Raw genomic sequence first — 14,462 nt, 5'->3', positions numbered from 1 at the left:
ACACTGTAGGGCTATTACCAATTCCCCTAACCACCAAATAGTCTTAATCCTCCATTTTGAGGAAGCATCAGTTCTATCCCAGCTCTGCTGCCCATAAAAAGATAGCAGCGCGAATCAGATTCTCTCTTCCCCACAGAACCAGATTTCTTTTTTTTTTTTTTTTTTTTTTTTTTTTGAGACGGAGTCTCACTCTGTCGCCCAGGCTGGAGTGCAGTGGCGCGACCTGAGACAGAATGATCAGGGTCAGAGATGACATTTAGGATGACAAGTTTAAGGGTAAGAATGTTGCCTATCCTGGGTTGAAACTGTTTCATACAAAGTCAAAGCAAAAACTTCAAGCAAAGTCAGAGAGAAAAGTATTGCAAAGAGTTATACAGAAAGAGATGAGTTTTTTTAAACAAGCAAACTGAACAAAGGTACGTAATGGGGCAGAGTTTGTGTTCCTTCGTTGACATCCCATGGGTATTAACCAATGTCATATTAGTTCTTTGGTCCATTCACCTTTGGCTATAATGCAAGATTAAGATGATAGTTTCAACTTGGGAAAATTTGGAGTTTGCGAGTAGAGTTATTTGTATACATCTATGTGCCCTTTGGAAGAATTTGTAAATGATTTGCTTAATAACTTCTAAAATCTGGCTTTGTTCTGACATTGCTCCTAGGTAATTGGTTGTTACAAGAGACAAGAAAGAGCAATAGTGAAAATAAACACAGGCACAAAGCAGAAGCATTTTCTTCCACTTCAACAGAGCTCCTATGCCTAAACAGGGCAGGGGAACTGTGGATGTCACAGTGCCGTTAACAGTAAAGCCAAGTGACATGAGTTTGTCTATGTAACAAACCTGCACATGTACTCCTGAATCTAAAATAAAAATTTAAAAAATAAATAAATGTTAAATTAAAAAAAGAATACTCTCACGTAATCAGCAAGGTCATGATGCTATTGCCAATTGATTTTTCTTTTTGTCATATAATGACATTTGATTGAGACCATGATTTCATTCTATTACCATATAATTAATTTATAATTAATAGCTGCAATTTTGTCGATTATCAAACATTGAAAGCTGGGCATTATTAGTTTTATTGATGTTGAAACCTTTACTGTGAAACTTATAGAAACTTCCCCAGAGGGAGGTGGCTTTGATCCTAAAGTCCATGTTCTTTCCCTCAGACCACACATGCGCTCTTCAAGCCCATTCCACCAGCAGAGTTCCTTTCACTTACGGCAATTACTTTATCAATTTAAATAGTTTGGCCATTTCTTTTGGAGAATGACAGAACATTCAGTGGCCTTTTAGTAGCTTTCTAGGCCAAAATCCCATCCAATGAAAGAATAACATCTTCGTATTATCTGAAGAATGGTCTTTCATCCTTGATCTGAACATGTCACATAATAGGGAAGTACAGTATTTCAAAAGGATGCTATTGTATTTAGCAGAAATCACATCATTTGAGTAACTATTTCCCTCTTTTCCTCATCCTGTTTTTTTGGTGCTATTTAAGAAAAAAATCAAGTCTTTCTTATGCAAAACCTGTAAAATAATAAGCAATAGCTAAATCATTTCTTCTCTGAGCCAAACCTCTTTAATATCTTAAGCTACTCCTATGCCAGGAAACCCCTAGGAAATCTTCTATTCAAATCACAGGCATCTCAGTCACTTGCCAAGTAACATCCTTTCCTTCATCTAGAAAATAAAGGTTTCATAAAATGTCACTGAAGTAATTTATCTAAATTAAAACTAATAGAGGAAGTAGAAGCATGTAACGTTTGGCCAAGCTCTAACATCTTGATTTCTGTCTAGATAAATTACAAACATTCTCTATTTTAAAATTAATTTTAGTCTTCAATAGAGGCCACTTTTCTCAGGGTCTCAAATTAGGGAAGATATAACTGGATATCACTCCTATTTATCAGAATATAAAAGAAGGGCCAAGAAACCTCAGTCCTGAGAAAACAGAGAAAGGCCACATCCACAGATTGTGGTTCTAGATGATTCAGTCTAAGTTGAGATGCAGGAAGAAGGCTTCACTTCCTAAACATTGGCAACAAAGAAAGTTGCCATGCAAACATAAATCACAAAATCTTCTGTAGTAACATCTAATTATTATCTCATATTCATTCGTAGAAAATAAAAGTGACATTTAAGAATAATTTTGATTTATGAACTTAATATCCTGAATGTTCTCAGTGGTATATAAAAAGGACCAATTAATTAGGGCTTGGTCTTGTGTCAAAATACTGTAAAATAGTAACTATAATATATAATATATAACTCTTTGTTACATGATCACAGATATCTGAACATTATCTTGTTTGTTACTATTTGTTGTTATGCTTTTGCTGACAGAAAATCCAACTAGTTATAAACTATTAATAAGTCCTTCTTTTAGGGTATAGCTCTAAGAATTAGAAACAAAAACAAACTTTTTTCCCCCATGCAAAAAGAATGAAATTATGTCCTATGGAGCAACATGGATGAAAATGGAAGTCATTATTCTAAATGAACTAACTCAGAAACAGAAAACCAAATATCACATGTTCTCACTTATAAGGGGGGAGTTAAACAATAGGTATATACAGACATAAAGATGGAAATAATAGACACTGGGGACTACATAAGAGGAGAGGGTGGGAATAGGGTGAGGAAGAATTTTCTTTTGGGTGCAATGTTTAATATTTGGGTGAGCCGGGTGCAGTGGCTAACACCTGTAATTCAGACACTTTGGTAGGCAAAGGTGGGAGGATTTCTTGAGCTCAGAAGTTTGAGACCAACCCAGGCAACATAATGGGACCCTGTCTCTATAAAAAAATACAAAAATTAGCTGGGCATGGTGGCAGGTACCTGTAGTCCCAGCTACTCAGGAGGCTAAGGTGGGAGGATCCTTGAGCCCAGGAGGTCAAGGCTGCAGTAAGCCATGATCACGCCCCTGCCCACCAGCCTGGGTGACAGAGCTAGACCATCTCAAAAGAAAAAACAATTGGGGAGATGGGTACACTAGTTCAATCTCCACCATTGTCAATATATACCCATGTAACAGACGTGCACATATACCCCCGGATCTAAAATTTAAAAAAAAATTAAAAACAAATACATTGTTTTCTTGATTCTAGAATTCTCCTTCCCTGGTGGAAAGACTGAGGGATACGTCATGATTTTCAGAGAAGTACAGGGTAATGGCAAAATGCATGAGTTACTTTTACTCTCAGATAGATCCAAGAAAAGGGGAGCAATCAGAAGTAAGCATGAACCAGAGAATTAAGGGAGGTCCTCAGAGAAGAGTGTGATTAGGTCAGCATAAACCAGGGTGATGTCCAGAAGGTATTGAATATCAGAGATAAATTCAGTGCCTATAGAGACAAGAGTATAGGGTGTTAATAACAGTAGTTCAAAGAGGCAAGAAATCTGTCCTAGGAAAAACGCTGCCTAAGATGGAGCTGCCAATGGTTAGGGATGTGTTGCTGAGGAAACCTGGACTCTTTTCTTCTGGGAAGCCCAGGCTGAGAGAAGATTTCTAACCTGAACTACTTTGACCACTTATTTACATGAATGACTCAAAAAATGACTACTTAGCTATATATGTATATGTAGTTTTATGTAACTATATGTGTATAGACATACATATACGTTCATATATATACATATATACAGAGTAGATAGATAGATATCACTTTGGTCACCCATGTCACATAAAACTATTATGTGAACCCCTAATCAGTCACTACTCTGTAAAAATTGGCTTTCTTTAAAGATTCTCTATGTGAGTACATTTCCTAAGTCCTATTGAAAGAATTACTATGTGGGAATGGGCGTGACCATTATGCCTTTTCTACAGGACATTAATGTCATGATTACAAAGAGTGAAAACAGAATAACACAATAACTACAACAATGAAAATAGCACGGCTTTATCTGATTGTATTACCCTAAGGCTGGCATAACAACATACTGGACGCCAGGTTACTTAAAACAACAGAAAATTATTGCCTTACATTTCTGGAGATAGAAGTCCCAAATTAAGTATCAGCAGGGTCATGCCCTCTCTGAAAACAGTCAGGAAGAATCCTTCCTTGCCTCCTGCTAGCTTCTGTAGGGTTTTTGTTTCTTTTCTTAGCCATCCTTGGTGTTTTTTGGCGTGCATTTGCAACAGTTCAACATACCTGTCATCACATGGCATTCTCCTTGTGTGTCTGTCTCCAAATTTTCCTTTTCTTATAAGAACACCAATTGTAAGGCATTAGGGACCCATTCTACTCCAATATGACTTCATCTTCTTGAATTATGACTGATTAAACTTCGGTAACCGTATTTCCAAATAAGGTCACATTCTGAGGGACAAGGGGCAAAATTTCAACATATTTGTGGGAGGGTCTCATATCAATCAAGTCAAGGTAGATTATACTGCAGTAACAAAGTCCAAAATATATGTGGCTTGCAGTAACAAAGACTTACATTCAATTCATGCTAGATGATATTGTTCTGCTTATCAGAGTCACTCAAGGATCCAGGTTATCGGGAAGTAATAACTTCAAAAGTTTTCAGTCACTGTGCCAGAGAGAGAAGAGCACACTACCAGGTCTCATAGGTAACCATTGAGTGTTTATGGGCCTAAGGGAGCCAGAAAGTGCAGGATCAGAACACCAGTGATTTCAGATGCCTTCAGCCATAAGAAACACAAAATCCAGCTAACATTGACCTAAACTTTAAGGTCATTTTTTTGTAACTTAGCAAGCTATTGAGTGATTAGAAGTCAAAGAGTTGATTTGTTGACTTATTGATGCCACCAAGAACCCATGACAGGAGGATTGCTTGGGTTGCAGTGAGCTATGATTGTGTCAGTGCTCTCCAGCCTGGGTGATGGAGCAAGACCCCATTTCTGCTAAATTAAACATTAAATAAATAGAAAGAGCCCAGGAGTCAACATCTCTCTCTCTTCTCCCCTTCCCAGAGCTATGTCATATGTCTAGTCCTTAACCATATCACCAACACAGGTGAAACTAGATAACCATAATTAGCATGGACCCATTCTATCTCTTGAGGCCAAGACCTGGCCACCTAAACAAAATTGGATTTTGTTTGCAAGGACAGGGAGAGTTAATTGTTGAATTACTGTAGAGTAGGAATAAAAGTATGCCACAAAAAAAAGATGATTTTCAGATTTAGCATTATTTTACATCTCATTCAATGTATGGATATGTGGATAAATAATAATTTTTCTCAACTTAAATGTTTTTGGTGTATTAAAAATAAGTAAAATTTAAATGCTGTCCCTAGTTGGATTATTTGCTTAAGTGTGTTTAACAATTTTTTGGCAAATAACAACAATAATAATAATTTCTTCCATGTGCATAATATTTTATTATGTATATTCTCACATGCATGTTTTGTTGTCATTTCTCAGAAAAATTATCATAATGAAGGCAGAGAGCGGGAATTATCCTTTGTCTTTATTAAAAATAATAATGAATTATACATATACATATATGTGTGTGTGTGTATATATATGTATGTATAGGCACTAAGTATAGGACTGAGAACTGAACTTTCTCACTCTCACCAGTGCATTTTCGGCTATCCCCTGGTGCCTCCTGCTCTTCTTGTGCTTTGCCTGTTTTTACATTAATGCACATTCTGAAGAATAGAACCCGCGGGACCAATTAAATAGACCATATGGTTAATCTTTGGATTTCCCTTAGGCCAAACACAACTACAATTACAAAATACTATTTTGGAAATTACTAAAATTTCAAATATGTATTGTGTTTCAAATATATGGGTAAGATTAGATATCAAAGAGTAATAAATAGAGATTTTAAAAATGTCTGATTTTATAAGATTTCATTTTTAAAAGTATGCTATTTAAATATATATTTATATAAAAATGAAATCATATTTATATCAAATGCAATCTTATAAAATCAGACATATTTTTTAAATCTCTGTTTATAACTGTTTGGTATCTAATCTTACCTATACATTTACATATATATACATATATATACCTACATATATATGTGGAATTTGTGATCTGAATAGCCCCTAAGCCAGCATTATAAAAAGCTTCTGCATTTCCTTTAGAAATGCCATGGTTATCACAGTCACTCAAGGGTGACTCAACGCATTTGATTGCTCAGAATTGCAACAAAAGCAACTCTAACTCTGATAGGATTTTATCATGCTGAAGGATCTCAAGGCATTTTGAAAACATATTAAAAATAAGATGTGAGTCCAACTTGAAATGTTTGTAATTCATGAAAGGTTGATGAGCAGGTCTCAGCACCCGCTCATGATCAGTGTTAAGTGCTTGCCTGTGGGGATTGTGGTATCGTCGTTAGATACCCAGGACAATCATGTCATACAAAACAGAGACGGCATGTGTCCTTGCCTGACAGATGCTGATAAAGTGGTGACAAGAATAACAAGTAACTAAAGAGATCATTATGCCAAAATCCTCTGTCTGAGACTACACAGAATGGCAAAAATATCAGCTGTAGTGTTATACAATGTCTTCCCAAATCAGTAGAAACTGTCATGGCCTGCAGACAGAGATACAGCAGAATTAAAAGGCAGGATACCAGACCATACCAAAAGAGAAGATGTGTAACTTGTAGAGGTGTTATGGGCTAATATATAGAAGCAGGATCAAAAGGACTAAGTATTAAATGCTAAAGAAGCTGCTAAAAGTAAGGAATAGAGATGCTGGCAGTTTTCAGCAGAGTTGACAGGAAATAAGATACAAGTGAAGAAATTTAATGATATGCCACAAATCCTACACAACTGCTAGAGATGTGTCTTCCTGGATGGCTGGCTCAGGGCCTAATTCATAACAAACACTAAATAATCATGTACTGAATGAATAAAAGTAGGCTTTAAAGAGAGTATGTTGCAGTCATAGAATTTATAATTTCTATTCTTTCTTTATTTTTTTCCATTGGCTTATGGTTCTTCTCTCTCACTGGACCATGAAGAAGAAAAGAGATTATGTTGTAGTGGCTGTGTCTCAGTACAAAGACCAGTGCTTTTTAGGCAGAGCAAAGCCAGAGGGTGTAGACGTCCATTGCTCCTTGGTAATCAATGAGCGACATTTACTAAAGAGAAGTGAAGAGCTGTTGGATGACAAGGATAAGGATGGTGAGCATAGGCCCTGCCAGCTGCTCATATGGAGCTTGGGCAGACTACAAGTGCTGGTTTACTTCTTCCATAGCTCCATGTATGGGTCACAGTGTTCACTTCATGGCCAACTAGGGGCCATGAGTGTCCTCTGCTGCCAACACCAGATGTTACTCTCCATGAGATCTCTATGTGTATGACTTTGCCATCCTGAGCTCTACTGATCTCTCTCCTTCTTTCTCATTTTGGTTTTCTCTTCCTCTCAATATTGGGAAAACCTTTTCTACTTTCTAGTGCTAAGACGTTAATTTTTATCTCTGCAGATTTCCTAAGTCCACAGGCATCTTAGGGCCTTTTTATGAAACTAAAGCATATACTCTGTATTTCTGCATTACCATTTTTTTCCTCCATGCTATTGGATATTTCAGAATTTAGGTATATTAAAGAGGATAGGAGAATCAGGGTAAACAGAAACTGGAACTTTTGGCTTCCTTTCTGTCACAGCTTTTCTCTCTCATTTGTCATCTTCTAGCCACACTCTCCTATGCTCATTTTCTTAAATATATCTGTCCCCTTAGAGCTCAGTGCCTTCACACATTCTGTTCCCACCTCCTGTGCCTGTCTTCCTTCCTTCCACAAAGCTGACACTTCTCCTCAAGTCTCAGATGCAATGTCATTGTTTTAAAAACTCTTTCCTGATTACACAATTAAAAGTTGGTCACATCTTCCGTAACATGCTGATATGGTTTGGCTCTGAGTCCCCATCCAAATCTCAACTTGAATTGTAATCCCCATAATCCCCACATGTCAAGGTTGGGACCAGTTGGAGGTAACTAAATCATGGGGGTGGTTTCCCCCATGCTGTTCTCTTGATAATGAGTGACTCTCATGAGATCTGATGGTTTTATAAGAGGTTTGGCATTTCCCCTGCTTGCACTCATTCTCTCTCCTGACACCCTGTGAAGAGGTGCCTTCTGCCATGATTGTAAGTTTCCTGAGGCCTCCCCAGCCATGTAGAATTGTGAGTCAATTAAACCTCTTTTCTTTATAAATTACCCAGTCTCAGGTATTTCTTCATGGCAGCATGAGAGCAGACTAATACACACTCACATATTCTGTACAGTACAATTTGTTTTTCTTCTTATATAACATTTATCAAAATTTGCAATTGTATGAGTATGTTACTTACTAGCTTACCGTACATTTTTTTCATTACCATAAATTTCGTAAGGGTGGGAATTAGGAGTTATTGAGACAGGAAATTTAAAAAAAATAAAATTTAAAAGAAAGAGAAGTAAGTTTTCCTGTATTAGGCTGACTTGTCCTAGAGGCAGCAACAGGCACAGCCTAGACCCAGGAAAAGTCTTGATAATATTATCTAATGTACCCTGGAGACTGTCCCGGCACTCCCTCTACAGAGGGAGAAGAAAAACAAATTTTCCTTTGTTTTATGGAGTAAGTTTATAGATTCCTGTTCTCTATAACTAGTGACTTCAAGTATTCTGTTTTATCTACAAAGTGCAATTAAGGTCATAAGAAGCCTGAGTAGGCCTGAACTACAGCTTCCTGGGCACCAGAGTGAAAGTTATAGGATAAGCCCATGCCCAGGCAAACCTAGATAATGAACATCTGGGTTGCTTGGCAACAGTCACGTGCAATCCTGTCTTTGTCCTGCCTCTATATCCCTGCTTTCACGCCACTGTAAGCTTGCTTCAAGCTAGCCCACCCCCTTTTGTGAAGTGTGTATAAAAGTCAAGCACTGTCTTTGTTCTGGGCCTAGTCTTTTGGATGTGAGTCAGCTGGGCCTGAGTGCACTCAGTAAAGATTCTCCTGTTTCAACCCGAGATCTCTCTCATCCTTCTAAATCCCACAACACTATGTTGTTTTATTTCAACACCTTATAATCTGAGCCTAGGACAAAGGGATGCTTAATAATTATTTGTCAAAGAAACATGTGACAAACATTAAGATATGCAATATCCACTCTCTCCTTTCTGTAACTAGCAGAACCCTAGCTTTTGGAGATTCTACTATTTTTTTTATGTGCCCAGTTACAATACTTCCTTCTCCCTTGTCTGAGGATAAGAGCACACAGTTTTGTGCAACTCAATTTAAGTCAAATTATACTGGGAAGGGTCAGACTCAGTCTTTCGTTTTTTGTGTTTTATTTATTTATTTTTGCCTACTCTGTGTTGGCTGGAATTTGAGTATGATGTATCTAAGAGAAGAAGCCATCACAAAAGCATTGGTGAAAAAGCCACATGCTAAGGATAATGTAACAGAAAGGTAGAAGGGCTGAGTCCTTACTGGCTTCTTTAAACCCTCACCCAAAGCATGGGCTCTACCACTGGAGTTCTTCACCTGTGAGGAAAATCAGTCTTATTTTGGTTAAGCTAGTAGAGTCAGGCTTCTATTAAGTTCAATCCCAATTCAAAATGTGATTTTAGGTAAGTCATTTCATATGCTAACTTATCCAGATTCTAATTTAATCACTTTGCCATTGCATAAGATAATTTCTAAGATCACTAGTTCTATCACAGGTTTTCCTTTAAAATAAAAACACAGTTATCTAAACTAAATTTTAATTATTCCTCTCATTTTGAAAACCAATGAGCTATATGAATTTTTAAATAACTACTATGTATAAGACAATATACCAGATGGCTTGATTAATGATATTTCCTTTTTAAATGTACATGTTGTACATTTTCTCTATTTTCTACTTTTTCTCTGATTTTTTTTTAAAGTTTCAACACATCATTAATTTAAATGTTTGTAATTAAGAATTCATGAGAAGACTGAAAGGGTCAGTTTTCAGATTTAATTGTATGGAATCAAATATTATTTTCTTCAGCAAATTATACTGAAGACTAGCTTGTGGTAGGGCAGAGATGTGTAATTTAAAGCAGTGATTTCAAAATGTTGCTTTATAAACCAGTGTTACACAAGCTACATGAAATCACTTGGGAGTGTTTACAATCCAATATCAAACTCCTATGTGTAGTAAAGAATTTAACTTTGCCCAAAAAGAGGTCTGGCCTTTGCCCTTGACTTCTTGGAGGTAACATCTAAGTCCTTGGAATGTCATACATGATAAGATCCTTTCTTTGTCTATGAGCCTAATAATGTGATTTAGGATGGGAGTAAAAACCATACCATAAATGTGGTTTGAGTTACAAGGTGTTAGCTTGATCTCCTGAGAGGCTGGAAAAAGAGATCAGCTGATGGACAATCAACCATGCCTAAATGATGGAGCACCAATAAAGATGCCTGCCACCAAGGTTCAGCTGAACTTCCCTGATTGACAATATCCTATGTATGTTCTCACACATTATTGTTGGCAATAATTAATGCTGTCTATAATTCCATGGGGAGAGAACATCTGAATGCTCCATGTTGCATCACTTCTGGGCTGTACCCATGTGTCTCTTCCCTTGGCTGATTTTAATCTGTATCCTTTCTCTGTGATAAACCATAGCTGTGAATAAAACAAATTTCATTGAGTTCTGTGAGTTCTGCTAGTGAATTATCAAAACCAAGGGTCATTTGGGTAATTTCCTGAACTTGTAGTTGGTGTTATAAGGGAAGGTACATTATGTGGGCCCTGTTCCTAACTTTGTGGTTGCCCAACTATTGCAGCCCAGATACCCGAATTCTGTAGCTATGGGATGTTTATAGATACCTTGATTTGGAAACTGTATTAGGAAATCAGTTGTGTTTAGCAATTGGGAAAGAACCATTTCTATATTAATAATTTGCACCATACGTATTAACAATAAGCATTTATTTAATTTATATGTGTACTGTGCCTGTGTGTTTGTGCATGTATAAGTAGTTTTGTGGGTAATCACAATTAATTCTGTAATTAAGCCAGGTCAATTGCATTCTTCTTAGAAAAGTATTTCTTTTGATTAAATAAAGTTATTGTAAGTACTTGACTACATAAAACATAATTTTCCTTGGAAAATTATACATAGAAAAGATAAATTTAGTTAATGGATCTGAATTAAAATTATATGATTTAACAGCTGCATATCTTAGTAAAATAGTGTTTTAGACAGGCAAAGTGTTAAATTTAAATCACATGCAAATGCTTTTTAAGATATTTAAAAATCTTTGTTTCTTCTCTAAAAATTCTTTTACATTTCTCAAAGACTGGCCACATTATCAAAGTGCTCTGGGGACACATACTTTGCCATTTTTGTTTTATTTCTGCAGTGAATTAAAACACAGCCTGTACAATCAAACTCATGGCCCAGTCTTGTCATCCAAGCTTATTGTCTAATTCCTTCAGTAGGAAAGTAAAACAGCTAGGGACCATGGCTTCAAAGATTTTTGTTACGTCAATAGTGTAAATTAAATGAAATAATTTCCTTGCCTAAGAAGGGGAAAATTATTCAAACTACATTTCATGTTTGCCTATTTTCTTCCTGTTGCTTATGCCAATAGGGGACATGAGGCGATTTCAAGAAACACTAATAGGATTGTGAGAAAGTTGGCCAAGGAAGAGGAACAGCCAATAAACAGTGACTTGTCAAGACAGTTAGGACCCTGGGAGCTAAATCTGCCTGGAGAACTCTGGAAATCAGTGTGGAACACACACTTCAGCATCATCTCAGCTAATGGACAAGTAAGGTGAGATATTTATACCCTAATTCTTATCAGTCATCAGTTGGTGGATATTGCAAAGGAGCATTAATTTTGCAACCTTTCTGGCCAGCTGTGCTGGTAGGCAGAAAGATTTCTAGCCTCCAGAGAAATCCCTCAAACAAATGGCAGCTGAACTCACCATATACTACGATAGTAGGATGTGAAGGTACAGGAATTTGCAAAAACAGTGTTTACTATATGAGTTGATACAAACTTGGCACCAGAAATGGTTGTAAGAAGCAGTCGCAAAAAGATGCAGGCCAAATCTAAATGAGAATCATGCCTAAAGATAATTTTGCTGGTTGTAGAATTGCAATGGAAGTTGAATTCACTACTTTGCCATGCTTGTTATGTAAAAATAAGGGCATATTTTAGCAAAGAGTGAGATTCAAAAACACTTAGAATAGAGACATCTGTGTGTATTCAAAGTTGGGAATCTTGAATCCATAACTCTCTCTGAGATATCATTCCCAGCATAGCAGCTTGTACCCTCAAATCTGAGGACATCCTAATTTAATGACCATGTAATAACATCATTAAAGTAAGCTGGATTACAAAGGGATTTCTATCTTCTCAGGACCCACTCCAACCACTCTTTATTCCTTCTATTAATGAGATGCTAGAGTAACAGGGGCTAATTGCCAGCACTGAAGGTCCAGATCAGGTGGGTTTGATTACTTTAATAGGCTGCAAGAGTGAGGATATTTTGACCTACATAGTTCTTTGCAATGCTTAATTGATCATGGTGTTCCTAAAACTAAAACACATGAACTATCTACTGGGCAAAAAAGGTTAACTCAGCAGACCTCAGTTGCTCAAACACTGCACATTCCAAACAAGGCCTATTTTAGGATTGGTCCTTGACTGGTTCCTGGGAGATAATCTCTGAGCCCTTGGAATATTCTGCCTGACAAGAGTGTTTTTGTATGCCTGAAGCCTTGGGTCTTGTTGTACGGATTGGAACGAATGAGTTTATTCTAACAATATGATTTATGGCAAATGCCTATGTTTGCTCTGAGGGTAAGGGTGAAGTTTGAGCAGCTGAGGTCAGTTATGTGGGAGCTGTATATCCATGTGACTTGCCCCAGTAAAACCCCAGAACACTAAGGATCTGGTGAGGTCCCCTGGTTGGCAACACTTTACACATGCTGTCACACATTATTGCTGGGAAAACTAAGCACCCCCTTTGAGACTCCACTGAGAAGGAAACACCTGGAACTTGCTCTTGGTTTCTCCTAGACTTCACCCTCTCCATGGCTTCAGATTGCTCTTTTTGATCTTTGTCTTTTCTCTGTAACAAACCATAACCATGAATATAACAGCTTTTGGGAGTCCTGTGCATCCTTTCAGTGAATCATTGAGCCTGAGGGAGGTCTTGAGAACCTCTGACACACCCGCTAAAATATCACTTCATCTACATAAAAGAGAAAACTCTAGGTCCATTCTGTAGAAACCTGACCCGAATCAACATAAAGGGCAGCTATGGCTTCTCCCCCAGCTTTCTGACTGAAGCCCATGTTTTGACTGGAGCACCTTGATTAAACAGAAGACCCTCTGAGGAAACACCACAGACAAAAGTGTACATGGTAAATATTCCTCCAAGATTTCCCAAAGGATCATATGGCTGTTTTCCATCATGATAGAAAGGTAAATATGCAGACTGTTTATGGCTTACTAGACCGTGGCTTTGAAATGATGCTAATTTTTAGGAAACTAAAATGTAATTGTGATCCACCAGTCAAAGTAGGAGCTTAAAGTTGCAGGGGAGAAAGCGAAATAAAGCAAATGTCCCCACACATGTAAAAAAAGATTATTTTGTAGTTGATGCATACATACACAAGTCTCTATTTTTGATTCATCATTATTTATTCTATTTGAAATAAAATCTTTATTAATTTTAGTGAGAAAAAATAGTATGTTGAATATCACAAGAGAGTTTGTTTATCAGAATCTCCTCCTATACAATGGTTATAAGTTGTAGCTATAAATCACTAAGACCATATTGGTTTAACATACATACCATAACTTTTAATATATTTAAATCCCTTACATCCTCGGGTGCTCATCTTAAAAGGCAATACATTAATTGAAGCAAATCACTTCCCTCATTCAATTTGTGGATAATCTATGGGATTGTTTTAGCTTATTTTCTTAGGAGGGACTGCATTATGTTCACTTATGTTACTGTTATCATTTGAAAGATGATCTTATTTTCTAGAAAGGACAAACAAGCATTTATAGGCAAATATAGCCAATAAGCAGCTATTAACTGGGAACAGCAGTTTGGTTAACAAAAGGAAAGGTCTATTAGGAGTCAAAAGTGCATGAGAGTGTTTGCATGTAAAAAAAGTCAATCAACCAGTCGTAAATATTGTCTTCAAAACATCTGCATTAAGTTATTTTTTTCAGACCAACCTTGTGGGCTGGGATTCCACAGTAAGGTCAGGAATGTCAGAGAGAAAAATCATTACTATCTTCACATGTTCTGACATGTAGATATTCTCAGGCCTCCCAGGGCCTGTGTGGTTTTCACCAGCAAGCTGTGATGTTTTCTCTCTAGGTCATTCTAGAAGCACCATATTTTATGACTGGTTGCTACCTTTTCATAAATACTGTTTTTTTTCAAATCCTGTGGAAAAATCAGAATAAATGTCAAACTTGCTGTGTGTCTTTGTCACTCAAAATAAATAGCATGATATG

The sequence above is a fragment of the Pan paniscus genome, chromosome 12 (genome assembly GCF_029289425.2).
Source record: "Pan paniscus chromosome 12, NHGRI_mPanPan1-v2.0_pri, whole genome shotgun sequence".
NCBI classification, from domain to species: Eukaryota; Metazoa; Chordata; class Mammalia; order Primates; family Hominidae; genus Pan; species Pan paniscus.
The sequence above is the reverse complement of the archived record's forward strand: the minus strand, read 5'-3'. Positions refer to the sequence as shown.